General features: G+C 42.1%; 1 protein-coding gene and 3 non-coding genes across 4 annotated transcripts in view; all 4 read right to left on the bottom strand.

Annotated features, from left to right (window-relative positions):
* Positions 1 to 8632, bottom strand: part of TRIM55 (tripartite motif containing 55) — a 58697-nt gene extending 50065 nt beyond the window's left edge. Inside the window, exon 1 of the mRNA XM_061122825.1 lies at positions 8279 to 8632. The gene's annotated coding sequence lies outside the window, so the exon portion shown is untranslated. The remainder of the gene's footprint in view (positions 1 to 8278) is intronic.
* Positions 7583 to 7655, bottom strand: TRNAA-AGC (transfer RNA alanine (anticodon AGC)). The gene has a single exon. It is a non-coding gene; the product is annotated as a tRNA-Ala (tRNA).
* Positions 7789 to 7877, bottom strand: TRNAY-GUA (transfer RNA tyrosine (anticodon GUA)). The gene is given in 2 exon segments: positions 7789 to 7824; positions 7841 to 7877. It is a non-coding gene; the product is annotated as a tRNA-Tyr (tRNA).
* On the bottom strand, positions 8368 to 8461 carry TRNAY-GUA (transfer RNA tyrosine (anticodon GUA)). Its single transcript has 2 exons — positions 8425 to 8461; positions 8368 to 8403 (listed from the first exon to the last, which is right to left on the bottom strand). It is a non-coding gene; the product is annotated as a tRNA-Tyr (tRNA).
* Positions 8633 to 16231: the final 7599 nt, after the last annotated feature.

The following is a 16231-nucleotide window of genomic DNA, read 5'->3' as shown; positions in this document are numbered from 1 at the left end:
GGAAGAGGAAATGGACTCTGGTGGCTGCGAGAGTAGAATCCACGGGGGTGACTCAGATGCCAGAGCCAGAGCCACCCTGAGGATTCGGAGAGAGGCTGCACAGTGAGTCAGGAGGGCCAGCGCCCACGTCCACCTGGCCTGGTGATCCTGGGAAAGTGATCTCACTCTGGCTGGATTTCAGTTCTCTAAATCTTTTTCATAAACCTATCTTTAACTTAGCACCGTGTGTAGGAAAAAACACTGAAACTGCATGGCCTTTGAGAATCCCCAGTTGCATTCTCTGATGGAGAGTTGAGCTCCACTCTCTGCTTTCACTCTCCACCTTCTTGCTGTCTGCCTTTCGTCTTAGAATGGCCCCTGGAAGCTACAGAGGAAAACTAGCAAGAGGCCTGCAGGAAGAAGAACTAAGTTGATGGATAAGAACTGCCTTCCCCTCCTCATCGTCTTTTCTCCATGCCTGGCTCCTGCCCACTCAGAGACCAGCCATGCATGCTGTGGGCATGTAAGCAGCGAGTGGGACACTCTGCTCCAGGAAGGAACCAGAAGCTTTCAGTGTCCTCCCATATCATTCAGTCTGAGAGATGGGGGAAAATTCTGGAACTGAATCAGAACTGAAGTCAGCTTCAGGACTCTGAGATTTAGGGTGGGCCTGGGCCTCCACAGAGAGGTAAGAACCAACTTAGTCTCCTGATGGTATCCTTGGCTGCAGAGAGGTGGTGCATGGCTTCCTACCCTCTCCTACCCCTACCCCATTCCACCCCCCCCAACACACACACCCTAGCATAGGGGGTTCAAACCAGACGGGTAATGACATAGGAAGTTGCCATAGTTTGAAGCACCAGTGTCCCCCAATTCTTGAGTCCTGCCACACTGCGGCAAGGGTTAGACACATTGAGAAGCTGAAGCAGAACCACCGTGGGCTCTCAGCTCCTCCAGAAGTTTCCCAAATCCCCCAAATTCAGAGGAAGCAAGATGAGTCCCTAAAAACCTGAGTGTACACCCAGCAGTGGACTTGGCACTGAGGGGTGATGACTGAAAGGGAAGACTCTTGACTGCTAGCTACCAGGCCAGATGGGCTCAGACTTCAGAATCCATCAAATGCAGATCTCAGTGTGTTCATCTTAGGGAGAAAATAAGGTTCGAAAATCTCTTAGTGCTACACCACCCCAACAAATAAAGTATTTGCAGGATACCAATTGCTCCAAAACTTTGGTCACCTGATGCAAAGAGCTGACTCATTGGAAAAGACTCCGATGCTGGGAAAGACTGAGGGCAGGAGGAAAAGGGGATGACAGAGGATGAGATCATTGGATGGCATCACTGACTCAATGGACATGAGTTTGAGCAAACTCTGGGAAATGGTGAAGGACAGGGAAGCCTGGCATGCCGTAGTCCATGGGGTCGCAGAGAATTTTTAATCTTTTTTTTTTAAATTTATGTATTTTTGACTGCAGTGGGTCTTTGTGGCCACAGGATCTTCATTGCTGCATGTGGGCTTTCTCTAGTTGCAGAGGCTACTCTCTAGTTGTAGTGCATGGGCTTCTCTTGTGGAAGAGCATGGGCTCTAAGGCATGGGCTTCAGTAATTGTGGCTCATGGGCTTAGTGGCTCCAGGGCATGTGGGATCTTAGTTCCCAAACCAGGGATCAAACCCATGTCCCCTGCATTGTAAGGCAGGTTCTTGACCATTGGGCCACCATCCTGAATATTATTTAAACTTATGTTCAAATAACCATATGGGGCTGGAGGTTGTCATATTGGACACCAGCCCTAGAACATGCAATACTAAAATCTCTGGGGAAAACTGAAACGTATATGAAGACTCTGGCAGGAACTGAGTCTCCCTTTTTTGGTGGATTTTGTTACTTTCTGGTTAGGGTGATGTGAAATTCCTCTAACTCAAGAATAGTTAGAAAAACAACATCATCCTTTTGTTTTTGCATTTTTAATTGGGATATAATAGCTTTACAATGTTGTATTAGTTTCTGCTATACAACGAAGTGAGTCAGCTCTGTGTATACATATATCCCCTCCCTCTTTGGACTCCTTCCCACTGCCTACCTCTGTAGGTCATCACAGAGCACTGAGCTAAGCTCCCTGTGCTATATAACAGGTTCTCCCTAGATACCTGTTTTACACATGGTAGCGTATATATGTCAATCTTAATCTCCCAATTTGTCCCACCCTCCCCTTCTGCATCAGTGTCCGCATGTCCTTGGTGGGAATGTTAGTTGATACAGCCTCTATGAAAAGCAGTATGGAGGTTCCTTAAAAAACTAAAAATGGAACTACTATATGACCCAGCAATCGCACTACTGGGCATATACCCTGAGGAAATCATAGTGCAAAAAGACACAGGTACCCCACATCAACTCTTGATTCCAACTTGCAAAATAAGACAGAGCACTCTGGGAATAGGAGGTATTACTTACCAGAGATTCATATCAGGAATGCTACCCTTCCCGAGGATTCCAGAATGCCTTCAGCATTTTATTTACCCTTTCATTTGTTCTTTCATTTCATTCATTCATGAAATGAATTCAGTTCATTTCATGTGTTCTTTCTGTCTCTTTAACATAGATGATTGCAAGTTCAGGTACTTGAAAATGACATAGGCTTAGCTCAAGGAACTAGTCATTCATCAAACAAAACAGATGGAAGGTGGAGTTACAGGGAAGTAAAAACAGATACAGTTTGAAGCAAAGCAGTGAGGTGGGGTGCAGCCCTGGTGGAAAAGAAAACAAGAGCAACTAGAAGGCTGATCTTGCTTCCAGCTCCTCCTCTAAGGTAAAGGAAGAAGAATTTTTCCTTCTTTTACCCACTGGAAATGAGAAAGTTGGTGGCTGACTAAATCATTAAAATGGGGAGAGAAACACCAGACAGGTTAGATATGGAGGCATAGAGTAGGGGATTGCTGAAGAAAAGTTTCATTAGATTGGAACACTAGGTCATGAGTGGACTGAGACTTTCAGGTCCAAGTACAGCACCAGTTAAGTCTCCTGAAAATCACTTTAATCCCATGCCAGGACAAAGCCCAATGCTTAATATTTTGCAAACAAAAAAACTAAGATTGTTAATTCTTCCCTGCAATATTGATCTACCCATTCATCCATCTATCTATCCATCCATCCCTCCCTCTCTCTCTCTTCTTACACCAAGGACTCAACTCATGACATCTAAAAAATACTTAACATTTTTCTTCTGTCTATATCATCAACCTTTTCAATTCAGTTGTTCTTCTGGTAATAGGCAGCTTGGATATGTCATTTTAAATTTTTTAATGAAAAGAAATATTGTATAAAATCTAAAATTAAAAAAGATTAACTCACTTGAAAAGTACTTAACAGAAGTTAACACTATGGCATTTCTTTCACTGACAGTTTGCAAACTTTTGGCTGAAAGCTTTTTTTCCTTCTTGATAATTACTCCTTTTCCAAATCTGTTGTTTATGAATTTTACTTCATCATAAATATCTCTGAGGAGATGTTAGAAAACTAACATATTGTACTCCCCTCTGAACATTTCTTGGCATACTTCACCTCCCAGAAATAAACAGTGACAGTCCCAACAAGTAACAAACACTTTAGCCTAAGGCCTTCCCAGTGGCCACGTCTGAAAACCTTACCTTGGCCCCAAGGTCAAGGACAGCTGGCGCCACTCCCAGTGTACACAGTCTAGTCTCACCTCCCCGTACCCTCGCTTGCCAGTTGATTTCTCTGAATTCACTCTTGCCTTCTGCAGTTTGTTTCTCATGTGTCACTCTCTATTTAAATCCCATTAATGGTCATATTACCTCTAGGATAAAGACATTAATCCTCACTGTGATCACTAAGGCCTGGTATGATTTGGCTCCTACCTACATCTCTGACCTAACTGTCCAGTAGAAATAAGATTTAAGTGGGACTGCATTGATGGTCCAGTGGTTAAGACTCCAAGACTTTCACAGTGGGTGTAGGTTCAATCCCTGATTGGGAAACTAAGATCCCACATGTCGTGTGGCCAAAAAAGAAAAAAAGAAAGATTTGAGTGATAAATATGAACCATTTATATGATTTAAAATTTTAGTAGCCACATTAAAAAACACAAACCAATGAAATTAATTTTATTAATATATTTTATTTAACCCCAAACCATATAAACTATTATCATTTCTACTTATAATCAGTATTTTAAATAATTAATTATCTGTGAATAGAGATAGTTTTAATTCTTCCCTTCCAATCTGGAGGTTTTTATTTCATTTTTCTTGCTATATTGCACCAGCTAGAGACCTCAGAATAGACTTCCTTGCTTTTTTCCTGATCTTAAGAGGAAAGCATTCATATTACTGTGTTATTTTAAATGTGTTTTTCACTGATGCCCTTTACCAGGTTGGAGAAGTTCCCTTCTCCCTCCCTTCCAAGTTTGCTGACAGTTTGAAAAATCAGGACTGGATGTTGAATTTTGTCAAATGCTTTTTCTACATCTACTGAAATGACCGTGTAGTTTTTCTTCTTTAGTATTATGATGAATTACATTTAATTTTGAATGTTGAACTAGTCTTGTATTCTTGGAAAAAACCCACTTGGTTATGATGTATTTTCCCTTTTATATATTGTTGGATTTAATTGGCTAAAATGTTGAAAAATTTTGCATCTGTATTCATGTAGGATATTGGTCTGTGGTTTTCTTGTAACATTTTTGCCTGGTTTTGGGATAGATAATGCTGGCTTCATGGAATAAGTTAGACAAACACTCGCTCTTCTTCAGTTTTCTGGATGTCTGTGTATAATTAGTATTTCTTCCTTAAATGTTTGGTAGAATCACTGCCGAAGGCATCTGGGCCTGGTGTTTTCTTTATGAGAGAAGTAAATGAGTTAACACATGTGAAGTAATTAGAACTGTGCTTGGCTTGTAGGAGGTGTTCAATAAATGCTAGCTGTTATTTTTTTTAATTTGTCATACTTTGAATTAAAATAATGTTTAGTATAGAACTTAGAAAATATTTTTAAATTTTAAGGACGAAAAAGTAATAGTAATCCTACTACTCAAAGATCACTAGTATTAACATTTTAGTGCATTCTTCAGTGCTTCCTGCAGATAATTTATGCTTGTTTATATTGCTCTGTACATACTTTATTCACTTAACATTCAATTACTAACATTTCCTAAGTCAATTCCTAAGCCATAAAATTAAAAAACGCTTACTCCTTGGAAGAAAAGCTATGACAAACCTAGACAGCATATTAAAAAGCAGAGACATTACTTTGCCAACAAAGGTCCGTCTAGTCAAAGCTATGGTTTTTCCAGTAGTCATGTATGGATGTGAGAGTTGGACCATAAAGAAAGCTGAGTGCCAAAGAATTGATGTTTTTGAACTGTGGTGTTGGAGAAGACTCTTCAGAGTCCCTTGGACTATAAGGAGATCAAGCCATTGGTCCTAAGGGAAATCAGTCCTGAATATTCTGCTGGAGCTGAAGCTCCAATACTTTGGCCACCTGATGTGAAGAACTGACTCACTGGAAAAGATCCTGATGCTAGGAAAGATCGAAGGCAGGAGGAGAAGGGGACGACAGAGGATGAGATGGTTGGATGGCATCGCCGACTCAATGGACATGAGTTTGAGTAAGCTCCGGGAGTTGGTGATGGACAGGGAAGCCTGGCGTGCTGCAGTCCATGGGGTTGCAAAGAGTAGGACATGACTGAGCAACTGAACTGAAAGTCAACAGACGTTCTTAATGAATATAATTTCAAAGGCTACACTATTACATGGTCATATCATAACTTATTTAACCATAATTTTATAGTTTTAGAATTGTTTTACTTTTCCTGCACCAGAGATCCAAGCATTTCTTTCCTTCACTTCCATATATATTCATATAAACACACATAGAAACCTTCAGAATATCCCCTCCAGTCCTTCCGTCTATGGTGTGCAGATAACATACACTGATAACAGTGCATGTTCATTGTGTGATTACTATGTGCCAGGCACTGCAGTAAGGGCTTTATATGTTATATCTTAATTAAGAGTAGATTCCATTATTATCCCTGTTTTAGCAATGAGGAAACTAAAGCACCAGGATGTCAAGCAACTTGCCCAAGGTCACCCAGCTAGGGATTGACAAAGACAAGAAAGTCTGTCAGGTATCACAGCCCATGTGATTAACCACTCAGCAGTAGTGCCTCCTCTGAGCTTATACTTTCAGACTTTTTATATGAATTCCATCCTACACCTGATTTGCTGATCCTAAGACTTTGAGTTCTCACCCAGCTCACTTGCCCCAAATGTGTGTTCTCCACTTGGCTTTGGGGTGCATTCCTTCCTATTCCTTTACTTATTACCCATTTCTTGCTCTTATAGTTATTTATAGTTTCACTTCCAGCTCCTCTAGCCAGCCAGCTAGAACCCCTATCATCCCAACCAGAAATTGGGACATATCATCTGATAAAAGGATTCTTTTTCCTATTTTGTAAATTTGTTTCCACAAAAATAATGATAGAGTTTAAGTAAATCATTATACATCCAACTAAGAGACTTCACTGAAAACAATTAAAAATGGAAGCTGCCCTAGAAAATGAAAGATATGCCAATGAAAAATAGCAGGTTGTACCCACTGGTAACAAAAATATACAGGTTGTCTAGAATCCTAAAATGGACATAAACAAAAGTATTTTCATTTAATTGTTAATCCTCACAAAAGGTATTATTTCTGCCTTTGTCTAGAAGGTTTATATTTTGTGTTGAGAACTGGCAGTATGGTTTGCGCAGCTTTTTCATGGCTATCGTATAGGAAATTAGGATGAAAAGACTTTATTACCAGGAAAGGCTTTCTGTGTGTTCTGCTAAATTTCTGAATCTTTCAGTGACTGTGTGTATCTGTGTTTGTTTTTGTCACATCTTTGTTTAACCAAACAGGCTACACCCTAGGGCAGCCCAATTGAGTCCTGCCTGGTGGTGGTCTCTAGTTAATTCTCCAAAGTTACTTCCCAGGTGGGAAATGACGTTAGAATCCTCAAACAAGAAGCCTCTGGGTCCAGGGGCTTTCCCACTTCCTTATCTGTCCTCAGGTACCCCTTGCTTTATCGTATCCGTCTTGGATATGCCAAGAGCCAGGCATCCCACCATTAGCAGTTGAGATGAACAAGAACAGTCCTCGCCTCCCGGGCTCAACATAAGTTTAAAGTAGCCAGCGAGCGTCCTTTTCCAAGTTCTGGGGTTTTTTATTTGTTTGTTTGTTTGTTTCTCTGTCGGTTCCTCCTAACGATGGGCAGTTTAGGCTCACATGGGTCCCTTTAAGTGCAGCCATCAATCACAAAAGACTCTGAGTGCTGGCAAACGTGACTGCAATCTGTCGCCATTTTTGGAAAGAAAAAGAAACAATTTCGTGAACTACGCAAAGTAAATGGGTCTAAATTTTTTTTTTTTTTTTAATTTTAAATTTACCTCTGCAAGCACCCGTTAGCCCTTGTCTGGGAAGTTTTAGTAGCGGTAACTTCAAAAGCTCGCCTAACTTCTCACTTGCCCTACGGCTAACTTTCAGCTATTTAGACTCCAATGAGAATCGAAAGAAAAACTACCACCCGGAGACCAAGAGCAAAACTGGAGGATGCGGGCATCGATCCCGCTACCTCTCGCATGCTAAGCGAGCGCTCTACCATTTGAGCTAATCCCCCACCGCTGGCCACGGCTGGTTATCTCTTCCTCTAGAGAGAGATCAGAGCTTTTACAAGAGAAGATAAATATTCTTGACCACATTCTTGACCTTACTTCATAGTTTAAGGCCAAAGTAACAAAATTAAGACCCTCTCCTTCGAGCCGGAATCGAACCAGCGACCTAAGGATGGCCGGGGACATTCGTCTACAGTCCTCCGCTCTACCAGCTGAGCTATCGAAGGGAGCGGAAGAACACACTCTCAACTTATCCTGGTAACTTTGACTCGGGTTTCTAGGCTTCGTGTGCTTTCGTTTCGGGGGTACAGGATCCCCCTTGCGGACCTCCCACATCCTCACGGCGGCCGCCACGAGCCCTCGCCTCGCCGACCTCGTCTGTGCTCTGAAGACAAGGTTGGGGGCCTGGCCCCGGGGACGCGGCGTGGCTGTTTTGTGACTCAGGGGTTCGGAAACGCCACAGACGCTTTAGAAACGAGCAGAAAGCCTTGACGCGGCAGCCGCCCCGCGAAGAGTTGACTCTGCCCCTCTCGGAACTTGGACTTCATGTCCCCGATTCTGGGATTCGCAAAAGATTCCACACCCAGGAAGCTGCCATAGACCAAAGCTGCCGCGAAAGAGCTCTCACCTGTTTTCTGGAACGTAATGGATTATCAGAGAAATCCTTGCATGGAAAGGATGATAAATCAAAGGAGGCTCGACAAAAGTGCATATGTCTCCTTCGAGCCGGAGTCGAACCAGCGACCTAAGGATATCTCTCAGTTAGAGTGTCAACTACAGTCCTCCGCTCTACCAACTGAGCTATCGAAGGGACAGCCGAGCTCTGGGCCCCGCCCGCTGAGACTCAATACAGAAGAACCAGGGCGCGTTTGACTAAGAGATCACAGTGAGCATGCGCAATGGAGGGAGCGGGACGTGAAGGCGGTCGTTGGCGGCGCTTTGTTTTACGCGTGCGCACAGAGACCGCCCGGCTATGGCTCGCTGGACGCCGTCTGACTCCCAACTTGGGGAAAAACTCCCAACTCGTGTGTTAAAACTGAGACACCGCCCCCCACCCCCCCTTCCTCTTCACCCCTGCCCTTTTTCTTTTCTCCCTTTTCTTAGGGAGTTACTGTCGGGTGTGGCTTTACTATCATGTAACGTTCATGTCCCCAGAGCCCCTACCCGTGTGAGGGGCAGTGCTGCAGGGTGGCCCCAGATTCCTATGTTGAAAACCTAATTAATGCCAGTTGATGGTATTAGGAGATGGAGCCTATGGGAGGTGATTAAGTCGTGAGGACTGAGCCCTTATGAATGGAATCAGTGTCCTTATAAAAGAGGCCGCAGAGACATGCCTCTCTTCCAGTCGTCTGAGGATACAATGAGAAAGGTTGGATACATATGATTACGTCCCTCCTTCGTAGGGTCCCAGTGAAAGATAATAAAGATATGCAAGAAGAAAAAGTCACACATGGAAAACAAAGCAGGTTTTGAGCAAACCTCAGGTTTTCAATAATTTCTGGGATTGTGGAAAGCAAATGAGTCTGAATGGATGCATGTCCCAAGATGGAGAAAAATAACAGCTCAGCATATACACAATCTAGAAGGTTGCAGAGACAGAACCATTCTCCCCACAGGTCTCCCCAAGAGGTTTCAGGCACAGAGGCAGCTGCTCAAAGATCAGAGGCCCACACATCCCAGGCTGACGGTGATGCAGCAAGTCAATAAAGCAATCAGGCAAATTACGAAAAACAAAAGAGGTCAGGGGATTCTAGGAAGATGATCTTTGATGAAAGAAATGGATTATTTCACAGTAAGAACTTGGAGATATGATAAAGCCATGTCACTTTTCTCAAAAAGCAAACCAAAACTAATTAGGAATTTCTAAAAAACAAAGCAAGTACATAGAGCTTTATAAAGAACTCACGGTCTAAATATAAGGGAAACTGAAATCTGGCATGATTTTGAGAAACGGATGACCTGTATTGTGGGCTAACTTGTGTCTCCCCTTCTCATATTGAACCTCTGGCTTTCAGAATGTGGCTTTATTTGAAGATAGGGCCTTTAGAGAGAGAATTAAAATGGTGGTGTTAGGGTGGGCCCTCATCAAATATGACTAATATCCTTATAAGATAAGGATTTAGGAAGACAGAGAAACACCAGACACACAGTCAACCGTGTGAACACATGACAAAAGCATGCATCTGCAAGCCCAGAAGAGAGGCCTCTGAAGAAATCAAACCTGCTGACTTCTTGATCTTGATGATCTAGCCGCTGCAACTCCGAGAAAATAAACTGTTGTTTAAGCCAGCCAGCCTGTGATATTTTGTTTTGGTAGCCCCAGCAAACCAATACAGAGATAGTGAGAAAAGAGAAACATGCTTTCTTTCCTATACCATTTGGTATTGTTTTGTTTGACCACATCCAAATACGTGTGGGGCAGCCAGTCCCATGAGCTCAGTTCAGTCGCTAAGTCATGTCTGACTCTGTGTTCCCCAGGGACTGCAGCACCCCAGGCTTCCCTGTCCTTCACCATCTCTCAGAGTTTGCTCAGACTCATGTGCATTGAGTCGGTGATGCCATTCAACCATCTCATCTTCTATCAGCCCCTTCCCATAGTTGTCATCTAGGACAGCATTTAATGAAAGTTGCTTTTAAATGAAGGAACTGGTGCCCAAAGCTGTGAAATAACAAAGTTGAACAATGGCAGATGAAATCTCAGCTTTCCTGAGTCACCATCCAGGACTCCTTCCTTGGCACTACTTGTTACCAGTTGGACACTTAAGTTAGAGTGACTGGATGCTGGACTGCTCCTGGGAGGAAAGAGGTTGAAAGGCAGTTTCTGACCTCAGGCGAGAACAAATGATAACCGGGATGTTCTGGGAGTAACAAAGTGTTCCATTTATTAAAAGGAACTCTCTTCTTATCTCTCAATCACAATGATCAAGTTTCTAAAATTTGTTAACAGTGGTGCTCCATGAAAATCATGCCAAGATATCCTGAGATCTGAAAAGCTCTTGTTCAAATTGGAAAAATACCTTACACGTATCCGCTTGAAAGTACTTTCACATTCTTCCTTTCTTAATTAAGGAGACCGTTCTACAGATCACAAGACCCTACAAAGAAAGGTTAAATAATTTCCTCAGGATGACCCTCCAGACTGGGGGAATGGAGTTGAATTCGGGTTTACTGAGTCCTCATCCATGGCTTCCTGTAAATATTTACTGTCTCCAAGAAGGTTGTTTGTGTGAAACCACAGAGGTGCTATTTCCAAGGTCAGAAAGGGAACTGTTCTGGATAACTGCAGGGGAGCTACAGTTGATTCTTGTTATACATGGTAGTTAGGGTCTGTGAAGTCACCACAAACACTGGTTTAGTGAATACTGAACCATTGCTCCTGGGGACATACAGGGCTAAGTTCCTGTGAGCCTCTGCTCACAACATTTTCATCATTAAGTGATCAGTACACAACCTTGTTTTAATCATGCTTCTGTTAAGACACCTTATTTAATACACAACCTTGTTTTATTTATGCTTCTGTTAAGACACCTGCATATTTTTGATGCAGTAACGTTGAACTCATGCCTAATAGCACTATTACTCATACCTGGAAGAAGCTTATCTAACATACATATTTTCCCTATAAGGCACACTATAACCTCTGGCACTTAGAAACAGTAGACAGCTCTGTGCTTTTAAGAATTTTAAACAATGAGATTACAAACAGAAAGCACACACCAAAAAAAGTGATACTTGTTTACAGTAAGAGAGCTGAAACAATAAGAATGTTATCTTGTCATTCTCTGCTGGGAACATGTACCCTGGGCAGCTGGGATTTTTTGCTGTTCTGTGTGTCTCTGCAAGTGACAACTAAAGCACTGTGAGTACTGATTTGGGGGTTATAAATGAATAATAGGGAAAGGAGTACATCAAGGCTGTATATTGTCACCCTGCCTATTTAACTTATATGCAGAGTACACCATGAAAAACATTGGGCTGGATGAAGCACAAGCTGGAATCAAGATTGCGGGGAGAAATATCAATAACCTCAGATATGCAGATGACACCACCCTCATGGCAGAAAGTGAAGAACTACTAAAGAGTCTCTTGATGAAAGTGAAAGAGCAGAGTGAAAAAGTTGGCTTAAAACTCAAGATTCAGAAAACTAAGGTCATCCCATCACTTCATGGCAAATAGAGGAGGAAACAGTGGAAACAATGAGAGACTTTATTTTCTTGGGCTCCAAAATCACTGCAGATGGTGATGACTGCAGCCATGAAATTAAAAGACACTTGCTCCCTGGAAGAAAATCTATGACCAACCTAGACAGCATATTAAAAAGCAGAGACATTACTTTGCCAACAAAGGTCCATCTAGTCAAAGCTATGGTTTTTCCATAGTCATTCCAGTAGTCATTTATGGATATGAGAGCTGGACTATAAAGAAAGCTGAGTGCCAAAGAATTGATGCTTTTGAGCTGTGGTATTGGAAAAGACTCTTGAGAGTCCCTTGGACTGCATGGAGATCCAACCAGTCCATCCTAAAGGAAATCAGTCCTGAATATCCATTGGAAGGACTGATGCTGAAACTAAAACTCCCATACTTTGGCCACCTGATGTGAAGAACTGACACATTTGAAAAGACCCTGATGCTGGGAAACATTGAAGGCAGGAGGAGAAGGGGACAACAGAGGATGAGATGGTTGGATGGCATCACTGACTCGATGGACATGAATTTGAGTAAACCCCAGGAGTTGGAGATGGGCAGGGAGGCTTGGTGTGCTGCAGTCCATGCGGTTGCAAAGAGTCAGACATGACTGAGTGACTGAACTGAATAATAACAAGTGGGCAAATTCGCAAACCTGGAATCTGTGATAATGAGAATTGGCTGTATTATTAAGCCACACTAAACCCCGAATTATATGCCAAATCACTACATCTAAAGATCTTAATGAGACTAGCCCCCAGCTCCCCACCTCCATTGAGGAGGTTAACAGGAGCCACTTGTACTAAAGGGAGATGGCAAGACCAACCCAGCCACATCCCAGGGCTCCACAAGCCTCTGCAAACTCGTTTAGTCCTTCGCGCTCAGGGGGAGGAGGGCTCTCATCTTGTTCACACAGTGTCTTTCCCAAAGGCATGATTTGAAAGGTGGGAGTCTGGGAGGGTGTTGCGGGGAGATTTCATTTAGAGATTCATATTCCTTTAACAAACATTTATTTAGTCTCTGCTATGTGTTAGGTATTGTATTGCTCTAGTGCTGGAAATGCAACAGTAAACAAAACAGGCACAAATCCCTGCTCTGATGGAGCGCACGTTCTGAAGGGCAGACAGACAGTATATTGATTATAAATAACACATAGAGTAGGTTCAGCAGTTGTGAGTACCAGAGGGAAAAAAGGTTGATCCAGTATGTTGAGCATAAAATGGAAAATTGACATAGGGCAAAAAGTAAAACAAATTATTACAGAATATATACATAGTTGCACAAGAGACACACATATTTATTTTAAATGGTTGCAGATAAAGTTCCCTTAGAAAAAGTTATTTTTTTCTAAGTTGTATTTCCTTTGTACTATGAAGAAATAATAAAGGATTGCTAATTCTTAGGAATTTGAGGATTTTGAGTCCTTGAGGGTTTACTTGAGGAAGTCACTGGAATTTCAGTAAAGGCTCTTCACTAGTCTAGTGGTCCTCACCCTTTTTAGCACCAGGGACTGGTTTCATGGAAGACGATTTTTCTATGGTCTGGGGCGGGAGGTGGGTATTTCAGGATGATTCAAGTGCATTTCATTTATTGTGTACATTATTTCTATTATTGTTGCATCAGCTTTACCTCAGATCATCAGGCATTAGATCCCAGAGGTTGGGGACCCCTGTTCTAGAGGAATCTTCTTGAACAGCAAAGGGCAGTTGAAGAGAAAGGTAGATGATAAAAGAAGTGACAGGAATGAGTGTTCTTTTGAATAAAAGGACTCTGGGAAGGAGGTGGATAGGGAGGTACAGAGGGTTTGTTTTGAAGGACAAATGTAGTTGTAAATAATATAGTGTGGCATTAAGATCATGGACTCCACGACCAGCCTGCTCTACCCCTCACTAACTGGGTGATCTTGGCCAAGTTACTTAACCTGTTTTAGTTTCTTAGTCTGAAAAATGGGGACTAATAATGCTGATAGTACTTGTCCCATAGGTTGTTGAGAGCATTAAGTTACTATATAAATATAAAATACATAAAGCTAATACGGGCCAGTGTCAGGTACTGAGCACAATGCTGTTGTTGAGGTTCAGTTGCTAAGTCGTGTCTGCCTCTTGAGACTCCATGAACTGTAGCTCCTGAGCTTCCTCTGCCCATGGGATTTCCCAGGCAAGAACACTGAAGTGAGTTGCCGTTTTTCTTCTCTACAGGATCTTCCCGACCCAGGGATTGAACCACGTCTCCTGCATCAGCAGAGAGGTTCTTTACCACTGAGCCACCAAGGAGCACCATGACTGCTGGTTATTATTGTTAATTTATAATTTTAATTTATGAAAGAATGAACCATCTGTCTTCAAACACACCTGTGATCCTAAAAACCAATACGTTCTACCTCCTTTCAAATCCTTTAGTTTGGGGGATGGGATGGGTTAAGAAGAAGAGATGAAACTAAGAAAAGCAGGAGATAAGCAAGGAAGTGAATCATTTTTATTTCCTATTAAGACTTTATCCTCTTATTCAGATTAACGTGTACCTTTCAGATTTTGGTGACTAAAAATTAAATTTCCTAGTTTGCTGTATATCGAGTTAGAAAATAAATTCCTTGCTAAATACATTAAAGAAACTTTTGAAGCCATTTTTTAGAAAATTATTATGCCATTAATAATAAGTTAATCAATATATGGGCTTCCCTGATGGCTCAGAAGGTAAAGAATCCTCCTGCAATGCAGGAGACCCACGTTTGATCCCTGGGTTGGGAAGATCCCCTGGAGAAGGGAATGGCAACCCACTCCAGTATTCTTGCCTTGAGAATTCCAAGGACAGAGGAGCCTGGTGGGCTACAATCCATGAGATCGCATAGAGTTGGAAAGGACTGAGTAACACTTAATACACAGGCAGTATTTTTCATTGCTTACGGCTTTCGTTTGTTGCTTTTATGAAGCTACCTAGGTTAGCTTTAAAATACTGTTTTTTTTTTTTGTGATTATAATTCTGAAAATATCAGTTTAGTAAATGGTTAATGTATGCTGCTGCTAAGTCACTTCAGTCATGTCCAACTCTTAGCTTCCTCATGGACTGCAGCCTACCAGGCTCCTCTGTCCATGGGATTTCCCAGGCAAGAGTACTGGAGTGGGGTGCCATTGCCTCCTCCAAATGGTTAATGTATATACACACCCAAATAGATCATTCTAAACACAATTAAGAAAATGTTGAAATCTCATTCCCAGAGTGAATATTTGTACTAAAAGTTTCCCGCAACTATTCTTCACCAGAAAAGAAAGTATACTGTAGATGAAACCTTGAGATTCATCAATCTGGACAGCATCTCAGGAGTGGAGATATTTGGGTACCAGAGCAGATTACTCAGAAGTAAGAAAAAAAAAAAAAAAACCTCGTAGGTAAGATCCATCTTCCTGGACCTGGGAATAAGGATGTGCCTGGGCGCTTTCAGGTATGAGAAAAATTGATAATTAGATTTTTTGGCTATTAGAAAGCTCAGTTGACAGCCTAGAAATGAACAGAATGTGTTAATAACTGTCTGGTAAGTGCTGATTTGATTCTAGGAATTCAGTTTTGCTTCTTGAGGACAGCCCTGGAATAGCATGAAAATTCCAGAAAGTTTTACCACACTTAACCCTTCATCTGGCACTGAGCATGTTTAGGTCTCCTTTTGGAGAAAGGCTTTTCTCAGAAATGGTCTATGTTATGAGAACTGATCAGTTAGTCAAGAAGTATTTAGCAGTCTCTTCATATTTTAGCATGGTGCAGAATACAGATACAAACGCTGACCCTAAGATGTAGTTTTGAAATCACTGCTAATGTGAACCACCTACAATTTGGAAATAACTTTGCTTTACATAAGCTGGTTTTTCATGACTTAATCTAAATTTCTGGCCTTTTGTGGTCTAGAACTGCTCAGGAATAATATGAAGATGAATGTTACTTAGGTTTTAAGGAGGGCCTCAGGCCAGAAGAAGAGGGGTTTTGGAGAGGAGGACTCATGATTGTCAAATAAAGGTCTTTCTTTGCTTTGAGGACTGTTGCCCTGGAAGTGGACATTTGCCTTCTCACCCATGAGAAGTAAGGGGTGGCAGGCTGCTGAAATTAAAAAAAAAAAAAAAAAAATCTAAAATTGGGTCAGAGGTTTGACTGCCAAACTAACAGAGAAATCCCATGGACAGAGGGTCTTCCTTTGTGGTTCATTTGGTAAGGAATCTGCCTGCAATGCAATCCCTGGGTTGGGAAGATGCCCTGGAGAAGGGAAAGGCTACCTCCTCCAGTATTCTGACCTAGAGAATTCCATGGACTGTGTGACGTCCATGGGCTCACAAAGAGTCGGACATGACTGAGCGACTTTCACTTCACTTTACTTCACTTCATGAACAGAGAAGCCTGGCGGGCTATAGTC

The sequence above is a fragment of the Dama dama genome, chromosome 21 (assembly GCF_033118175.1).
Source record: "Dama dama isolate Ldn47 chromosome 21, ASM3311817v1, whole genome shotgun sequence".
Lineage (NCBI taxonomy): Eukaryota > Metazoa > Chordata > Mammalia > Artiodactyla > Cervidae > Dama > Dama dama.
This window is presented reverse-complemented; position numbering and strand designations above follow the sequence as displayed.